We start from the raw sequence: 20855 nt of genomic DNA on the forward strand, positions 1-20855 counted from the left end.
TTTTCTGGAAATTTGTAGATAATACTTAAAAATGAAGACTTATCCTAAGGATAAATTTGTATATTTAACCCATTTCTAAAAATACATGGCATTTGAGACACGGAAGGAAGTCACAGAGCCAAAACCTCCAATAACTCTTTTGTTAAGAAATAAATATTAATTGTTGAAGTTAGAGTATCTAAAGGTTTACTATAGTGTTATCTTTATTTTGAAGTATGTTGGAAATTATTTTCATGATAAAATGTTCAATAGAAGGAAGAAAGAAAATGTTGAATCCATAACCTTTAAAGCATAAAAGTATGGAATAAAACAGCCTAGTTGTTAAATCTATTGTCTACTGAATATTACAGTGCATCAATGATGTATTCCTTACATAATATTATATATATACCTACCTATACCCATTTTAATATTTATACAAATATCTATATAAAGATGTACAATAAGTAAATACACAGAGCATAGGTCTTTAAAGTCACTTGTAGGAAACGTGTAAATTTTTACTTCAGTTTCCCACTTTTGATTTGAGTAGTACTGTATCAAATAGCCAATGGTAAGGGTTCACCTAAGGATACTGAGGAATTATGAGTGACCAGAATTCACTAATGCCAACTCTCCTTTGAAAATCGTGTAGTCTTCTTAGCAAGTAAAGCCTCAGGACATCAAATGAAAACAACATCCACTCTGTCTTGATAGTTATCTCACCTAAAGTTTTCCTTCATTTTCAAATTTCCAGTCATCATGTGTATTTTGAGTAGTACAATTAAACTTTACCATTTTTAACATGTGGGAAATTAAAATTTTACTATAACTTTGTGACTAAGAGAGAACTGACACTTTCTTGGCTAACTGACTTTGAGACTACATTCTTAGGATCGTTCTGCTCCTGGGAAAAAAGAAAACTTTACACTTCTGATCCAATTAAGCCACTTCACTTTAGTTTCTACAAGTGGCTCTTCAGAAATAGACACTTCACAGCGTTTCTGTTATGATGAATATGGAAACAGGTGAAGAAACAAGAATAGTGTATTCCTAAATAAAGAGGTGATACTGCAACAAAATATTATTAAATCTCTTTTCTGTGAGTGACAAAAAAGATCTCCAATTTCCCAGCCTTTAAGAGAACAGAACCTTAAATCACACAAGTTCTAAACAATTTCTTTCTTGCGAAAAGGAACTATCAATTATACCACATACTACAGTTTTCAATGTGCTCCTTGGTCATACCAGGCTCATTTCTTTTGTATGACATCTGCAAGTGTAATCTTTAGCAAAATAAAGGCTTTCTCCAAGTGGACAAAAGAAAAACTTTCCAATATCCTCATTTTACACAGGAGCTACTGTTATTAATTGTTCTACAAAATACTGGCTCTGTCACAAAATACAATCCATAAAAATAACGCATTCAAAAGTTGTATTATAGACACCTTAGCATTTCTACCATTCTGCTGAGAGTTGCATGTCTATACATATAGTATGAATATGATACCAAATATTTTCCCACCTTTTTCTGTCAGTGTAGTTTAGTCTATGTAGAATCTAATTCAAGAGTTGTATCAGAAAATAGATGAAGCTAGCCATATAATTACAGAAAACGAGCTCATAATTATCCCTAAAATTTTGCATCTTTTTCTTAAGAACATTCTGTTAATGTGCACTTCCCCTGTTACAGATCTATTAATTTGAATTTTAGTGATAAACACTGGTTGCATAATCTTGGCATGTAACTATCATCTTCCAATGACACAAATGATCTAATACTCTTTTTCTAGCTCTGCACCCACTTGAAAATTATGCAAGTGTAGGGCCAAACAAAAAGCAAGAACATGTGTATATTTCCTCCCACTAGATTACTAGTGACAAAAGACAAAATAAAATATTGATCTACTCTTTTGAGTAAGCTTTCTGAGTTTTGCAACCATCTGCTTCTTAGCTGTGCACAGAACAAAACCAAAAATTGATTATCAATCACTTCTAGATCTGAGCTTCATGGATCTTCAATGGCTGACTAGTTAATTACACATGGTAACAGAATCCCAGATTAGAACTTTCTTCATAATCATGCCATTAATAAACCCATTTTTCAGTGTGAGAAACATTTGCACATAACCATCATAACATTCCTTCTTAACCACAGCATTGCATTCACTAGTTGACAGATCATAAGTTATTTGACCCACAGGGAGGCAGATCGTCAATTCAGTCCCTGTCCCGGTTTCCTGGACAAACCATGAGTTTAATACATATTTTAGATCATTCATCATTCATGTGCTCAAAGGATAAAATGTTAGCGCTCTAAGAACTGAAAACTGAAAGGGGAGAGGTCCATGCAGACTGCTATTTGACCAATACCAGTGAAATGTAGGCCTGTTCTGCTTTGCAGAGTGTGTTGGTGAGGACTTCTGAGAGTCATTATTAAGCATCATTAGTTTGTGCGTCATGTAAATTACTGATGCTAGAAGGATATTTTCTTAGAAAAATAGAGTCTTTGGCAAACACTGATCAAATCCATTTCTCTCAACTCAAGTACTGACCATGCAACACTGGAAAGTAATTTTTCTGATAAATGACAACTCGGCACAGTATAGATTTTAATCTGGTAGTGCAGCATGAGAGCTGCAGCTGGTGAATGTGGGCTGGGGAAAACACCGGGCGAAGGCGGAATGGCACGGCATGTAGGCAGGAGCAATGAGGCAGGACTTAGTGATGTGCCTTTTTCAGTTGAGAGAAAAAAAAAAACGAAAACTTAAAACTTATGTCCATCCTTTTTGGAATTTAGATAAAATATTCTTTAAGACACCAGGGACCCGATGTAAGTTGGGGACTGGTGCCTGAGATAACACAAAATCCAACTTTGTTCTGCAATGTAAGACTTTATTCATTCCACAAATAGATTTTGAGTGTTCTAGCCACTAAGGACTAAGAGATAAATAAAAGGTGGCACCTACTCGTGTCCTTTAATACCTTACACTACAGCTGGACAGAGGCAAGGATACCAATTGGGATCAATCTTCACAGGACCTCTTCAATTCTTAGAACCAGAATGATAGGTTTCCTGGAAAATATCACCCTTACTCTCCTGCAACTCCTGACATTTTTTTCCATTCATAGCTAAGCTTCCACGAGGAATAGTCACGATTTGTTTTCTCCATTTCATCACCTCCACATTCATTCTTCTACTCACTGCATTATGGCTTTGACTATCCCCATCCCACATCCTCACATATCACCAGTTAAATTCTTATGCCAAAGTCTCTAATAACCAATTAATTGCCAAAATAAGGTTCCTGCTCACTTCTCACCAAAAATGATCTGCCAGTTTTAATGCTGATTTTTCTCCTCGCAGCACTATACTTCCCTGGATCTCTTTCTAAATTTTCTATTACTTCTCCTCTCCCTTACAATTTTTCTATTCTCTCACCCTTTAAATAGTGTTATTTCTTCTAATCCAATCTTGGCTTTTTTCTCTGTGATACTTTTTATGTTAATCTTCAAAAATTAAATTATCTCACTTATATAATGGCATTTTGAGTTACTGGAAAGAGAAAGGGCATTAGGTTTCACATCAGAATTCCCAGGCTTTCGTTCCAGGAATAGCAATAATGGCATTTGTGACAATGGACTTGGGGATGAATTTATTTAGGATCCTCAAGCCCTCTCAGTTTTCTTATTAGTAAAATGAGAGGCTTAAGCTTTAAATATTTCTTATGTCCTTAAGTTTTTATAATTATTCATTAAGATTTTTAATTATTGATAAATATAACAGAAAAAGTGAAAATCAGAAATAAGAAAAATCACAAAATCTAGTTCATGGTACAAGTTTTAGATTCCCTTAACTCCTCCTCCAAAATTATTGACAAGTCGTTAAATGAACTGATTTGCATCACAGATTTTCATTATTAATGAGATATTCGATAATACATTAACTTTCTCCATATATGGATGAGAAAATTTAAGATATAGAGAAGTTGTCTAACTTTCCCAAAGTTGCACAGCTTGTTACTGTTATTGTTGAGATTCAAGTCCTACCATGACTCCAAAATTCATGGGATGCATCTTTAAGAAACCAAAGAATCCAATGCCTTTTATATTCTAAGCTCTTCGCTGTCTCTTGGAACATTATTTTCAAGACGTGTCTCCTTCTCAACTTCAATAGTTTACCAAACTCCTCCTGCTGTGGAAGTCCAGTGTGGTAACTGCAAAACTCTGTCTCTGAGCTGTAAGGAGTTAGTTGTAATCTTTTGATTCCTGATCCCAAAGAGGTTATATTAAGACTGAAATTGTTTCTGTCTTCTCCGAGTGACCTAACTGAGGCAAAGCTAAAGTAGATCACTAGGGAGTAATACCTATTCTCACTTGACCTATATCATATATTCTGATGCTGTTGTTCCTTGTAAGTTGCTGAATCTAGCAATGTTCCTGTACTCAAAACAGTGCACACACACACACACGCACACACACACACACTTAACATGTTAAGCTCCACAAAGGTGAAATTTTCTTGTATCAGCTGAACATCTCAAAAAATATTCCTATTTGAAATGTTCTGGAGAGAGGGTATGAAGGCAACTCAAAACATTACTCCAGCATTAAGTAAAACCCTGGAGTGTGCTTAGTATTCTGTTAGGAGCCAATGGACATGTGGGGAAAAAGAATAAGGCATGATTTTATGATTTTAGCCTTTAAAACTGATACTCCGTTGAAGTAATACAACTCTTAAATACAGGCTTAACAAATGGTCACCTAGAATAGAGACTATATATCCCAGCATCTTTTGTTATACATGAATCCATAGACTAAATTCCATCCATTGAAATGTAGGAGAAAATGATGAACACAGGCAGTCCCCTGGCTTTCCCTTCTCCTTTCCTTATCTTGGTACCTAGAATGAGAGATTTATCACTGGAGCTGGAGCTATAAACTAAGACCATAGAAATCCACCAGATAAGGATCCTGGTTCATGATGACTATGGGGCCACCATGCCAGCCCCAGGTTGTGCATGTCACACTCCTCTCATTTCCTGTTTGCTGACTTTCAAGTGTTGTTACTGACACCTATAGAGATTTGTTGGCTGCAGTTCACCAGTCAATGAGAAGCGGAAACTTCTTCCAGCTGTCTCACCCAGAACCGGAGCCAGTAGAGATTCCACTTTGCTACCTTCACCCTTCCTGAGTGGAACTGGAAAAATAACCGTGATTCTTACACAAAGAGTTAAATATCTTGTATACAGAGGTCATTCGAGAAATACACCAGGTGTCAGCTACTCTGACAGCAGCGTGAACCATTTTTCTTGTGGTTGCCATTACAGTCATCACTAGACACCAAACTGCTCTAAGAACAATCAAGGGAATGTGGGATGTTCTGAGCACTGGGCTTCTTTCTGGGGCTGATGAATATTATGTTAACAATGTAGTTCTCTTTCTCCAGAAGCTATAGGATAGTCAAGATGAAACCATTCCCTTTCAATAACAGCAAGTAGAAATGGTGGCCCAAGGGAGATGCATGGTTTTTGATTATGACCTAAAAGATAACACTAACATAGCATTGTTGTTTGAAGTCTCTCTCCCGAATTTCCCATTAGTATAGCTGAAGCAATAACTGTCAGCATAGACACAAACACAGTGTTTAGGAGACATGGAAACAACCAAAGTGTCCTTTGATAGATGACTGGATAAAGAAGATGTGATACACACACACACACACACACACACACAATGGAATACGAATCTGCCATAAGAAAAGACGAAATACTGCCATTTGCAACAACATAGATGGATCTTGAAATTATAATGCTAAGCGAAATAAGTCAGACAGAAAAAGTCAAGAACCATATGACCTCACTCATATGTGAGATATAAAACTGAAAGCAACAAAGGAACAAGACAAACAAACAAAACAAAAAATCTCATAGACACAGACAACAGTTTAGTTGTTACCAGAGGGTAAGGGGGGGAGATAGAAGAGGGTAAAGGGGGTCAAATATATGGTAATGGAAGGAGAACTGACTGGATGGTAAGCACACAATGTGATATATAGGTGATGTATTATAGAATTGTATACACTTGAAACCTATGTAATTTTACTAACCATTGTCACCCCAATAAATTTAATTAAAAAAGAAAGAAACATAAAGCCAGAACTGAAATGCAAAATGAAAGAACCTCTTATAATCAGACCAAGCAACATTTCAATTATTGTACAATGATTACAGTAATTAGTTTGAGTTCTAACACTTTCAGAAATATCCAGCCTACCTGAACAAAAATAAATAAAATATGCTTTCACAACTATCCAAAAATAAGGGAGTGGAGGAAAGCCATGTGAATTCTTCACTAAAGAAAAAAGTCCCGCACTAAAATCAGAAAATCATTTCCAGGGTGTTATGTATACTCAATTGAATATATGCAGTTGAAATCACTACCCCCAAAAATCTGCTTTTAAAATTCGAGGCAATTTTTTCTTCAAGGAAATATGGATTCATATCTATGATCAATTCCCTCTAACTTTTCTGGCCTAAAATTTTTCAGTCAGTCTGATATCTCAGTGTAGTAGTTTTTCCAAGTCTAGAACCAGCCTTTTTCTCTCTTTTCTGACCCTGTCAGCTCATCCACATCCATGTTAATCAATAGGACACTGACTCCTATGTTATTCCCATGCCAGGCATTTTCTGTCAGCTTTATGAAGTATAAATATGTCCCACACTGAGCTGCTCTTCATCAGTGTTTCCCATTCTAATAAGCAGTACCTCTACCCACTAGTTGCTCAGACCAGAAATCTGGTCGTTTTCCTTGTCCTCCCAACTCTGCTTCAAATCTGTCCCTAAGTCCTGGCTGTTTTACCTCTAAAATAGATCTCTGCAATACAACCACTTTTCTGTACTTCCGCTGCACTGGGGAACGGAGGTCTCACTTCCCTGTGGACCACGAAGAGCACCCCTACTACTGCAAATTCTACTTGCTTCTCTGTCTCCTTCTGATGCCGTCCACACAACCACCATAGGGATCTTTCAATCAGTCATTTTATTCTCTTATTTAAAACCCTTCAAATGACTGGTCATTTCCCTCAGAACAAAGACACCAATGCCTTAATACAGCCTCAAAGTCCTGCATACTCTGATCTCTGACTATCCTTCTAACTTCAGTGTAATCCATCCTCTCTCTCACTCAGAATTTCAGTCTCACTGGCTTTCTTTTATGTCCATGAAACCACCTCACTAGGCCAATTCCAGTTCTGTACAAATGCTATTGCCTCTTCTGGCAACGCTGATTTTTGTAATGCCAAATATTTTCTAAGCTTAAAATAGTGAAAGAGATCACTTAAAAAAAGATCAATAACTTTCAAGGTAATATGAAAATACCTCCAGTTCAAAAAGACATCACAAACCAAAGAAAAAAAATCCAGAAAATATTGACAATATTCACAGAAAGAGAGTTAATAGCATCATATCAATGAATTAAAAAATTAAGACCCAAATGATAAATGGGTAAAGATAATCTTCCAAAAAGGAAGTACAATGATTAACAGTTATCAAAAATAGCAAATCTTGCTAATAATTATTATAGAAGCACAGTATAACAAATATGTTATACAATTTTGATGATAATTTAAAGATAAACACAAAAAGTTAAGTTTTTACCATGAGCTTGGCACTTAGCTAACGTTAAGAATATGGCAGCAAATAGATGTATTATCTGCCTCCACAGAAACAATGAGACCACAAAATGGAGACTTATTAACCACATGATCATATATAATTAATGGGTTCATGACATAATAAAACTAAAAATCTCTTTCTGAAAATGAGGGTCCCATTATTAAATCAAAAGGGTAACATAGCTGGACATCTGATCCATCTAAATCCAATTTTTCTAAAAGACACAATGCTTGAAATAAAGAACTGGTCCTACAATCCTATCACACCACACAATTAAATAATCATTGTCCTGTTCTCTGCAGCTTTTAGAAGTATCCACCTTCCCTTTTAATCTCTTTCCTTTTTCAGAACATCTTCTATTTTTCTTTTTTTTTTTGTGGCCATTTCTCCTCCTACTGACTTCCTAAATATGGTTATCAATAAAGTGTGGGCTCTCATCCTCCCATCTCTTCTCTCTCTTGGATACACCTGTCCACAGAACGTGGAAGTGACTTGGAAGCAGCAGGGACAGAAGTTGACACAATACCTGGGGGTTTTGAGCAGCAGGTGAGGTAGAGCTACATAAGCACAGAGCCTACTATGGGGCAAAAGGAATTGGGAACTGGGACCCACACGATCAGTTGGGAGGCATATTATGGGGATGGCAGAAAACTGTTGGGAGAAATCTGGGGTTTCCAAAAATCCCGGTGAGAGAGAAAGCAAAGGCATACTCTCGAACAATTCCCTGCTCTGTCACTGTGCTGTAATGGAGTGGACCTACAGGAATACAGGCTGCACCACCAGTGGGTTATGAGCATGTACACTTAAGGAAAATCATCCTAAAACTAATCCTGCTGAACCAAGGATCATCATAAGAGGTATGTGGTATTCCCGCTGAGTTATAAATAGAACCCTGGCGGTTAATCAAATCAGCATTAATTAAATTAACATTATTCAAGATGGGGCTATACTGTGTTTCCCCAAAAATAAGACCTACCCAGAAAATAAGCCCCAGTTAAGATCATCAGCAGACAGACGCATTTAGTACGTTATGACGATGTTGGAAAAGAAGATGACATGACTGTATTTGAATAAATGTAGATAGTTGTACATGAAAAAATAAGACATTCCCTGAAAATACGCCCCAATGCATCTTCTGGAGCAAAAATTAATATAAGACCCGATCTTATTTTCGAGGAAACATGGTATATTCTTTTTTTTTTCCATAATCAATTGTAATTTACTCTGCCAACTCAGTAATGCACTCCACAATTAAGTACCAGGTTGAAACAAAACATGCCTTGAAGATGACTAAACTGGGGTCCAGAGTCTGTCACTGATGATCCATTTTATTTTACCCAATATTTCTAGTCCACGTGCATGGGCAACATTGCCAGCTCTAGCAGAGCAAGGAGCTGACCTTGATGGGGTTTTAATAGAGGAAATACAAATCCAAAATAAATATAGAGGTTCTTTTTCCTCCCCCCCTGGAGTACTTTAAAGCTTCCAAAAGAAGGCACTTTCAGTTATAAAAACAAGTTTAATGCAGAAATATATAAGATTTCCAGACTGACAGTTCAACAAATGAAGAAGTAAAGTATTTAATAAAGAACATATTCTCTTCCAGGATAACGTGGGTGCTAGAGTGGTAAGAGTGCATGCAACTCCCTACTCTAAATACCTTAGTAACCATAACGATCTCAGTGAAAACATGAGAATTAAGGACCAGAACAAAATATACAACAAAACACTTATAACAATAGAATAAATATAATTCAATACATAATTATATGACAGTTAAACTGTAGGCATTATTGGTGGCTGGGGTTTGAAAGTGGAGAGATTATTTCAAATTGGAGTCATTAATAAGAAAGGTTTTCTGGAGGAAATAGTACTGAAGTTATGTTTTGAGGGATTTAGAAAGGTAGAGAAAAAAATATAAGGGGATATTAAAAAAACATGGTGGCCTGCTTGGTGACAAAGAAATAATAATTTGTGTGAAGCAAATCCAACCCTTTGTTTTTTAATTAAGGAAACAGAGACTAGTTCAGTGCATTCCTTGTACAGCTAGTTAGTACACACCTAGAATTAAAGCCTGCCTTCTAGATCAAGGCTTTATCCATTCTACCATGGTACACCAAAAAAAGCGTTGGCCCAGCCAGTGTCTAAAATGCAATTCTCTAAATATGCTTTGCTAATTTTCTCTTTGATCTCAGAGTTTTCTTGGTCCTGAGACATTGTTTTTGAACCATCTCTTCTCACGTGGCACTCAGGTAGAGTGGTTTCATCCCTTGACTCGTCTTCTTTCCTTTTTACCTTCCCTTTTCTTTCTTCAGTTAAAGCACTATCATTTTTTTTTCCATCCCACATTTTCTTAGAAGAAACACAAAGGTTAATGAAAGAAGAAAGAAAGGAGGGAGGGAGGGAAGAAGAGGGAAAAGGAAATGAAATAATGTAAAAAAGAAAGATGAGAGAGCGAGCAAGAGCAAGAGAGAGAGAGGAAGGAAGGAAGGAAGGAAGGAGGGTGGGAAGGAAGGAAGGAAGGAAGGAAGGAAGGAAGGAAGGAAGGAAGGAAAGAAGCAAGGAAGGAAGGAAGGAAGGAAGGAAGGAAGGAAGGAAGGAAGGAAGGAAGGAAGGAAGGAAAGAAGGAAGAAAGGAAAAGGAAAGACTGTACTGTCTCCTATACATATTTTCTTCCTTGCCCAAGTCCCATCCTCAGTCCCTACTCCTCCCAGCCATGGAGTATAATTTGGAGAAGTAATACTTCCTAGTTAATACAAGAATTTGCACTTTAAATCTTGCTGTATTTATTCAAGCAGGATAAATCCACATCTCCTCACTATGTTAGTTTCTTGTCTTATTCTTGGCACTGGACTTACTGTTTCTTGCCCCCAATTCTATCCTCAGATCTTGATAAACAGCCTCAAGTTGTGCCATCTGGCCCAAATGTTAACTGTTTGTAGGGTCTTTCTCTTTATGGAATTTTACCCTTCACCTTATTCACAATGTTTTCACTTAAAATAAAATACCATATTAAAAGAAAAAAGCTGTTAGATATGGTAAATATATATGCTAAATGGTTCCAGGAAGCACTAGTTCTACTTAATTGCTTTAACGCTTCACATCTGTAAATGCTTATCACTTTTTTTTCCCTATTCCTCTTGTTTACTGCAATCTTACTCCCTCATGACTCAACAGACACTTGGGTATCTCATGGTTACCAGTTCCCCACGTGTCAAACTTAATGAAATCAGGTCTTAGGGAGTGCACTGTCACTGCAGTGAGGTGTTTACTCCAGAGACACATGGAATACAAAGGAAGCATAAAACAAGGAGCATATTTTGGAAGTCCATGAATAAGTAGAAAAATTAACACCCTTGGTTTTAAAAAATCCTTTCAATGGCAAACCTGTCAATACAGAGATGCTAGAAAGGCCGATTGAAAAAAAAATGTAGTAAGGTAAGCAAAACAGGATTATGACTGAACTGAGATTCCCATTAGTTAATTCTTACAAATGAAATGAATAAGTTGTGATACTACCCTCTCATGTTCTAAGAGTCCTTTTATTGGTATATACTATTACCATGGAGATATTAGAATGACCCCCTACACAGATTGATAACTTATATACAATAATTCACATTGCCAAACAATTTTGAGCACCTACAAGAATCTGTACTAAATGATTTCTTTAATGAGTGTGTATAGAAAAGGAAAATTATAAGCTCTGTATTCTTTGTTTCAGTCTTTACTCAAAACTATAACTGAAACCAGAGGCTACAAGCTTTAATCAACAGTTTAATAAGGAACCATGAAAAGAATTGAGAGAGTGATATAGAAAATTTGATGAAACAAAGCATGCATTTGTCTATTACATAATACTAAAAATAAGGAAAGGGTATTGAAATTTACTTACTAGTTACAATCATACTCAAGTTCACTCTACACTTAATCTGTAACTTGTCATTATAAATTTGAATTTCTAGATGTGGAGACAGAGCCAGGGGAGCAATTTCCAGGTTCTCTGCCTCACGTAGAAAGGTGCTGGCTCGGGTAGTAGATGGCCATTAGCTTTAATCAGAAGGCCATCTACTGTGGCTGGTTGGCCATCAGTTAGTTGTTACTAGTTAGCCATTTGCCACTAATATAACTACCATGATGACTACGCAAGCAAGCGCGGACTGTGGATAGCAAGTGGATTACATTGCGGATCGTGTTGATCCTACTCCTTTGTCTCTCCCGGCTGCCAGTGAGACTGGGGTGAAGGAAGACCCCTCGTTGGAGTACTCGCAGATGTTTGCTTTTGTGTCTCGACCAGCCGCCATTGAGAATATAGTGGTATGACGCCCCTATCTATGGCTCCATTGGTGTTCCTTTTTGGCCTTGCCATATCCTGCATTCTTGTGCGGGGAGCACAAGCTGAATCCCTGCATGACACTAGAGAAACTCAGTTTGTTATGAGAAAAACTGTTTGTTGTTTTTTTTTTAATAAACATTGAGAAGTATATTTAAATAATTTAAAAGTTCCAAGGATTGTATTTATGATTGCTTGTTCTAAAAAGCTACTTTTATTAGAAATTTGTGTTTGAAAGCTGTGCATGTTCACTTAAAGTGATGAGCCATTTTGCCATAGTAGGTTGATTTTATCCACCACCCTCATCATAATTAACTCACCATCTGTGAACTCAGTATTTTGTAACTCCATCCAAATTTAATAACTTGACCTTAATTGTCAGTAAAAGAACAAGATGGCACCTTGTAATGACTTTTTCCGAGATTAGACTATTGTAAAACAAAGATTCAAACCCAGGCAGTTTAACAGTAAGTTTGGGCTTTTAACCCCGACACTATACTGCTTCATGAAAAAATGATATGCTAGAGAGAAATATTAATAGTCAAATCAGCAGCATGATGACTAGGAAAGAAAGGCAGAAATAACATAAAATATTCACAGCAATATCCAATGGACTAGTTAGTGAAACACTCTGGCCTAAATTCAAATTTAGTGGATTGAGGAGTAAATGGAAAATGAGATATTGGAAACTGTATGTAGAGTTTCCAATATGTAGATTGTATTTTTATGTATACATAAATCTATGTATACACAATATAATTTATCTAATTTATGTATATGCAATTTATGTATACACAATCTACTGTATGTAGATTGTATTTTTAAGACTATTAAGATCCTTCTTTTCAATTATATAATTCAAATTAAAATGATTTCACTTAGAAGATTTATTAATATAGCAATATTAGTTCAGCAATGATATAGTTTGCTGAAACTGTATTTTTTGAAAGGCTCCATTTCAATGCGATTAAAGCATTAACTTATCAGTGTTTGGTGGGGAAATGTCTCCCCAAAAATTGTTGCCATGAACACAGTACATTTTAAGGGTCACTTAAATATTGTTGAGATCACTCTTTTTCAAATCCAATATAAACAGAATGACCAACCTTCACCTATCTCAAACTTTTCTATTCTTAAGACACATGTACTTTAATTCTAAGCCAGTATGTTTTGAAATTGACTTTTATACATTTGTATTTAACCTAATTAAAGTACTACCAAAAAGTTAATGAATTAATGAGTTTTATAGTGGATTTCTAAGGCAATAGCACATAGAGTCTAAAATTTTCATCAGAAGTGGCATCTGTAACAAAGCTTCTAGTGTCCAAATCCCCAAAATTGCAACATATACACTTACAAGAAAAAGAATAAAGTATCTGTCCAGTTACTGGTAATCTTAAAAGGGCAGGAACAGCTGCCAGAATCATTAGAGGGTGGTAATCCATGTGTGTCTTTTTTGAGGGAAACAATCTGTAATTAATTCTGCATTCACCAGCTGGTGTCAGTACTGCTGCCCTCCCAAGCCCCCAAAAGAAATAAATCAGATGTAGGAAGATGAAGAGCAGCGTCTGCTGCCAAACTTAAAAAAAAAAAAAAATTGGCATAATTTGCTCGAGCAATACACACAGAAAATGTGTTAAATGAGTAAAAATTAATTAATTCTACATTATTTAAATTATGTGTAATGTACTCATTGAAGGAATCATAAATGTATGTATGGGTTTTATTTCAGGACTCTTGTTAAAGCCCCTTTAATAAGATGATATGGCATATTAAGCAACCACAGAGTGAGTGACAGAGTAGGAGTTTCCCACAAAGTATCTGGCCACTCAGTGTAATGAAAAGCAAGATAATGGAGTTGGTGCTAATATCTAGATCAGTGTTTTTCAGCTGGGAGTGATTTGCTTCCTATACCTTTTGGCAATGTCTGGAGACATTTTTAGTTGTCAAGATGTGGGAGAGGGGGCATGCTTGTAGCATCTAGGGTGGAGGGCAGGGGTGCTGTTAAACTTCCTATGATGCACAGGACAGACCCTAGAATGAAGAATGATCTGGACCAAAATGTGTATAGTGCTGAGGTTGAGAAACTCTGATGTAGACATCTAGATGTTAATGAATTTACCACTTCATATTTCCTTACTGATGCTTCCAAAGAATCAGAAAATGTAAGTTAGATCAAGATATGCCTAAAAGTTACAGAGCTGACCACCTGATGACCAGGCCAGTACTGGAGTCCAGAGCTCATTTATCTTACAGTACTGCCTCTTTCGATGAAAACTGCATACCAAAAAAGGCTACTATGAAACAGGTACAACACGCTGTTAGAATGAAATTATAAAATGTGGCAATTTCCCCCCCATGGTCCAAGAACCAAAAACAGAGCACAACCTTCACAAGATTTGGTATTGATTATTTCATTAATTTACTTATTTTCATTATAAATAAAAAAATGCCTAACATCTGATGATTATTTCAAAGTTGTCAGATCTAAGTAATTTAACTACCACTTTGATTGATTCCTAACATTTACCAGGGGTGCCAAAAAATGTATACAAGTGGATACTTTGGTCAACGTTGCTCAAGCAGTAGTTTGCCGTAATCAGAAGTGGCAGGACACTGATGGTAACCACTTGTAATTGCAGAAGTCAACTGTGACTTGTATTCATCTTTTGTTATTGGTATGTATTGAGTATTACAGTTTTAGTAGTTTTTTCCTTTCTTAAAATGTGTATACATTTTTTGGCACCGTCTGTATATTAAATAAGATTATTTTTGAGGCAATAATGCTCCACTATGGAACATATTCATGAGATAAGCGAATGAAGTAAGATAGTGTGGTTTGCACCATCTGCACTCATTCACATTTTATCTAATGGCATCCTAAGGTGATTTTGATTGTTATTCTTTATGGGACCTAAAGGTAATGTCTGTGCCTGTTATATGTGTACCCTTGCTCCTCCCACTGGACTCTTCCCCTGTTATTTCACTTCTGGATATGGACTAGTCATATCATAGTAGTTTGATTTTTTTAAAAGGGGTTTAAAATATAAACTACAGGGCAATTTTTTAACTTGAAATCAGAAATAATGTCAAATAGGCAAGTCGATTATTAAAGTCTTCACACTTTCAAAAATAACTTCATGTAAACAAAATTCCAACAAAAACCTTTACATCCAAATTCCACTTACACCATTTCTCATATTCTACTATAATCTCAATTTTTATTTCATCAATTTGCTCATCTCTGTCATTTATCCCCTGTCATCAGAGCACAATTCTTGATTCAGGTGTCATAATCTGAGTGCAACAGTCATTTTTCATAGCAGAGGTCGCATCTGAGTCAGATCTTGAATGACAGGATGAACACGGGCAAGGGTGATGATGTCTCAGAAGAAAACATAACATTGGCATAAATAATGCAGAAGTGAGAAAGCAGTCACATGTACCTGAAATGGTCATGAACACAGGTCATGTCTGTAGGTAAAGTTTCTGGAACTGGGGACAGAAGATATGACCACTAAATTGAGATGTTGTGAAGAATACATGCATGTGATGGAGGGATAAACCAGATGACTTTTAAAGTCTGTTCCCAAGCTGAGATTCTTTAATGCTTGAGGAATGTAGGTTGGGGCCAGGCTGTGAAAAGACTTGACTACTAGGGTAAAGAGCTTGGATGAGACTGGTAGGCAATAGGAAGATATTGAAGGTTTGGGGCCTAGAGAATAATAACCAAATTGGTACTAAGGAGATGAATCAGGTAGTGATGTGCAGGATGGATGATGAATAGAAGATTGTAAACTCAGGGATATCACTGGCATCCCAGAAGTAAAACCTGATGCTAGGGAGCAGCAGTGAAAATGGAAGGGAGAAAAGGGACACAGTGATTCTGTGAGGAGAGAAGAGGTAAGATTCACAGTCTACATGGATATGATGGAGGAGAGAGAACTCCAATTCTATTGTCTCTCTTAATGGAATTAGAGAATTAAGGAGAAAGTGCATGTCTAATTAGAAAACTCAGTTTCCTTTTAGATAAGTGAAATTTGAGATTTGAGTTCACTGGACAAATTCTTCACATTCTTCAACTCAAACTCTATCTCTGCTATGAAGACTTCCCTGAATTTCATCAACTAGACATGAAGACTTTGGCATCATTACTATCACACCTGAGACCTCTTTCCATCCTATTCATCTTACTAAGTCTCTATTATGTCTCATATTCTATATTTAACCTTATCCTCTCTCTAGATAACTCTTACATAGAAAGGACGGGGCCATTCTTTGACACTCTTTGTTACGGGTGAAACTGTGTCCCCTCCCTCACAAAAACAATACATGTTGAATAATGCCCAGTACCTCAGAATTTGACCTTATTTGGAAACAGGGCCACTACAGACATAATTTGTTAAGATGAGGTCGTTAGGGTGGGCCCTAATCCAATATGACCAATGCCCTTATAAAAAGAGGAAATGTGGACACACAGACTGCCATGCGCAGAAGGAGAATGCCATGTAAAGATGAAAACAGATCTATGAGCCAAGGAATCCAATGTTGCAGGCTAACAACCAGAAGCTGGGGAGAAGTGTGTAACAGATTCTCCCTCACCACCCCCATAAGGAACCAACTTTGCAGACACCTTGATCTTCTTGAACTTCTAGCTCCAGAACTGTGAGATAATAAATTTCTGTTGTTGAAACCACCCAGTCTGTGGTACTTTGTCCCATCAGCCTTAGCAAAGTAATACACTCATAAAAAATTACATACTGGTATGTTTTTACAACTTATGGATTCAAGAACTGGACTCTCCTGAAATACAATTTTAAATCCATGAGGAAAAGAAGTTACATAGTAAATGTTAATTTTTACATATTCATTTGTTCATTCATTGAGTAAACAAATAGGGACACACTTGCCAGAGGTTGCTTGCTAGCACATTATTTGGATCATATAATTCATAGATGTCATTGTTTTTTGAATGGGGAAGAATTTGAACATCTCCCAAATTCTGGCCCAGTTCTGGGCCACATCAGAGCACATCAAAAATACTTCTCTTCCTAGTATATATTTTCAGTAGCTGTAGAAAATAGTCTTTGTACTTAGATTTGTTTTCTTCTCCCCTTCATGACTTCGATTTTGCTTTTATATTTGGAAAATAAGTAGTAACTATTTATTTAGCACTCTTTGTGTACAACTCTGGACATACTCTATTGAGAAGAAAGGTTGGGGAAATTGCAAAGAAACATTTCCATAAATCTAAAAAAGAACATAATAACTTTGTTGTTTGATTAATAGTAATGAAGTTGTGTTTAATGTAAATCTAACAAAGTAGTAAATATACAAAATAATAGATACATTTTTTGAAATGTGGAATGCTCAGAGTTCTTGTCTTTATTTTTTCCACATTCACAATCAATTGACTACCTACAGAAAGGAAAAATCATGGTACTTATAAAACAGATCATTAAATATAATTACACTAAAAAGCAAAACTACTTCAGGTCCCAACTACCATGCTCAGAGGCAGATTACCAGACATAAAGACAGTTATCAGTTTGAATAGTGCTATTTACCAGAGAGCTGCACTAGGTGACAAGAGTAAGCAGCATGCAGACACTTAATACATTTATATTACAGTCAATTATGTTTGAGATAGAGGGCAGCAAAAAATAAGACGCTCCTACTCTAACAGATATCTGTGTTAGAAATAAACTTTATAGATATTAAATTCATGGAAATTAAAACAAGCTGGAGTCCACTTTACAAGCTTCAGTTGTTTACCCTGTTTTCTACTCAAATTAAATTTTTAAAAATCGTTAACCCAGGACAAAAATCTTATCATATAGCCTTTCCTTAATTATCTGTATAACTTAATTGTTCCTGTCCTTGAGGCATTCAAGGCTCACAACACTTCCAGGAAACCCCCCACTCCCACTTATCTTGGTGACACTAACCTGCCCTTTTTCTGAATTTCTCCAGCACTCACTGCCTGTTGCTCTCCTGCTGGGACAGACAGTCAGACATTGGCTTGCACCTGCCTTACCATTTTCCTATGCTTGTTTCTCTTCTCTCCATTTAGATGGTAAATTCCAGAAAGTCAGAGAACATATCTTGTGCTGTTTCTATCTTATATCCAGCACAATAGGTATTGTGCACTTTGGAAAAAACAGCACTTTGGAAAAAAAAGGAAAAAGGAAAAAGAGAAAATGGAGGAAAGGATGGAAGAAGAGAAAAGGGAGGGAAGAAGAGAGAGGGAGAAAGAAGGAAGAAGAAGGATGAGAGATGAAGAAGGGAGAGAACATCTGCAAGATGGGAAATACCCATTACATAGAGTGATTTGAGTCCATTGGCCCAAGTCCTAACAAACGCCAGTCCTCTGCCGACTGGAAGGAGAGCATCTGCTCTGCTTATCACCAGGAGAGAGAAAGCTTATAGCCACTGTAATATTTTTATCTCTGATAATACACACTTGTATTCTGTTAAAATCCCATTTGTCTCCTATGCTTTGAAACTGAATGTCCTTATCATTCATTTAAAGTTTATTGACTTAAATACATCTCAGACTGAAGAGAATTTCTATGTATATTATAATCTAATAGAATTGTAAAAATATAACAGATTGTCAATAAATTTTTACTAATTTTCTCCTTGACAAATACCAATTTTGTTCAATGTGACCTATTTTATTAATTCCAGGTATCAAGATGATTAATTCACCCAAATCATTTTTTAGGTTCTAAAAATATATAAGAATCTCAAATTCACAATGTAGTTATGAAAATTATTTCTGAAATCCAAATAACACATATAGCCTAATTATATTTTTGCTCACACATACAAATTGGATTTTTTTCAAATAAAGTGACCTATGATTTCATTATGACTATAATTGCATATTTTACATATTTGTGGTGTGTGTGTGTGTGTGTGTGTGTGTGTGTGTGTGTGTGTAGAGTGCATATTGTAACTTTGAAAATAACTTTCACATGTTTGATTTCCTTTGATTCTCACTAAAACTGAAGCAGACCAGACAGATTTTATGATACACTCCTTAGGACTCTAAGTTATGACACTATTACAATGATATTAAGTGACTCGCCCCAGGTCACATAAAGGTACAGACAAAGGGAAGAAAGAAGAGGGAGGAGGGAAGAGCAGTGGAAAGCCAAAGAAAATTACTATGTCAAAAGTGTTATCCTCACTTGCTCATTTCCTCGGTTAATAATATACTCAAAATTCTAATAAGCTGTTACTTTTAAACTAATGGTCCCAGAATTATAGTCTCAAGATAGGCTTCAGTTAAATGTGATTATTAAACTAAATTCTTTATTAAAACAGATTTGTATTAAAATGTACAAGTACTTAACTTTTCAAACTTGTATTTTAACTTAACTTGTATTTTCAGTTAGTTTATATAATGCCAGTAATTTTAGTGCCTTCTTTTAAGGGGAAGAGGAAACAGGAGAGCCATTACCTGGTACATTTACTTTGAGTCCCACAAATAGTCTTCCTGTTGATACTTTTACACAATGTTTATGAGATAGTCTTTGTAAATTCTTAAGAAAACATTTGGACATTTGGACTTTTGGGGTAAAAGTTAGATTTTTCCCCCCTGATATACTGTGTATGTGATATTTTGCATATTGCTTCTTTTGGCCAAGTAAATCTTATTTTTATTATTCTTTACATTGTTCAAATTTGTGCACGATATCCATTTAAGCATAAATTTGCTATATAAGCAATATTTTTACCCAAGCAAGAAAACAACTAAGTGCAATTAAATCCATAACAAGGAAGGGAGGGAGATAAACAGATTTTTATCCCACAAAAAAAGTCATCAGCCTGCTTTATTTCTATAAAGCAGGTTGCATTCCAAAGAGAGCTGGCTTCCTTACATTATCATTGGTGTGTTATAAATTTTATTGGACACTGACCTAGAGCCATCTGCTATGCAAGATTAAACTATTCTGTGCTCACCTGTGTGAAATCTGGTCTTCTTGCCTCAGGTAAGATGATCACGATGCAGATTTAAAAAACATATTATGCTATTGATCTCTTGAGAATATGAAAGCTCTAAGCAATGAGATTTCTTTTTTCTATTTTTTTCAACTCTTTTAAAGCAACACCTAGTCCAAGATGCCTAAGGATGGTGTGTTTTGTTTTGTTTTGTTTTGTTTTTTTAAGTGTTTCAATCTTGAGAATATGAAAGCTCTAAGCAATGAGATTTCTTTTTTCTATTTTTTTCAACTCTTTTAAAGCAACACCTAGTCCAAGATGCCTAAGGATGGTGTGTTTTGTTTTGTTTTGTTTTGTTTTTTTAAGTGTTTCAATCTTGAGAATATGAAAGCTCTAAGCAATGAGATTTCTTTTTTCTATTTTTTTCAACTCTTTTAAAGCAACACCTAGTCCAAGATGCCTAAGGATGGCGTGTTTTGTTTTGCTTTGTTTTGTTTTTTTAAGTGTTTCAATTTCAGGATACATCACTAAATTTATGTCCATCCTTTGGGCTGATATTTTTAATTCTATTAAATTGCCTTAGAAAATTAAAATAATCATTGCATTTGTAAAGCATCTTGAATTTGACATGCTATTTTCTCAATAATAACCCTCTCCACTGTAATCCTTGTGTCTATAAGCCAAAATTGTTCTGGGCTATATAAATTAAAACTCTAAAGAAGGCCACATAAAGAGTTATTCACTGTGGCATGTGATTTTGCACAACTTTTGTTTTTTTATGTATATGTCCTCAGGAGTTACTTTGTCCTTTGTTTTGACGTGATCCCTTCTTGAAGTAGTAATTATTCTTACAGAAAACAGGTGCAATTGTCTAAGTCACATTACATATGTTGAATGGAAGCTATAATTTAAGACTG

General features: G+C 35.8%; 1 protein-coding gene across 3 annotated transcripts in view; it reads right to left on the reverse strand.

The window, feature by feature from the left end:
• The window catches only part of MYO16 (myosin XVI), a 562776-nt gene that overhangs the window by 524100 nt on the left and 17821 nt on the right, over nt 1–20855 (reverse strand). The gene's annotated exons all lie outside the window — the stretch shown is intronic.

The sequence above is a fragment of the Rhinolophus hipposideros genome (genome assembly GCF_964194185.1).
Source record: "Rhinolophus hipposideros genome assembly, chromosome: 4".
Classification (NCBI taxonomy): Eukaryota; Metazoa; Chordata; class Mammalia; order Chiroptera; family Rhinolophidae; genus Rhinolophus; species Rhinolophus hipposideros.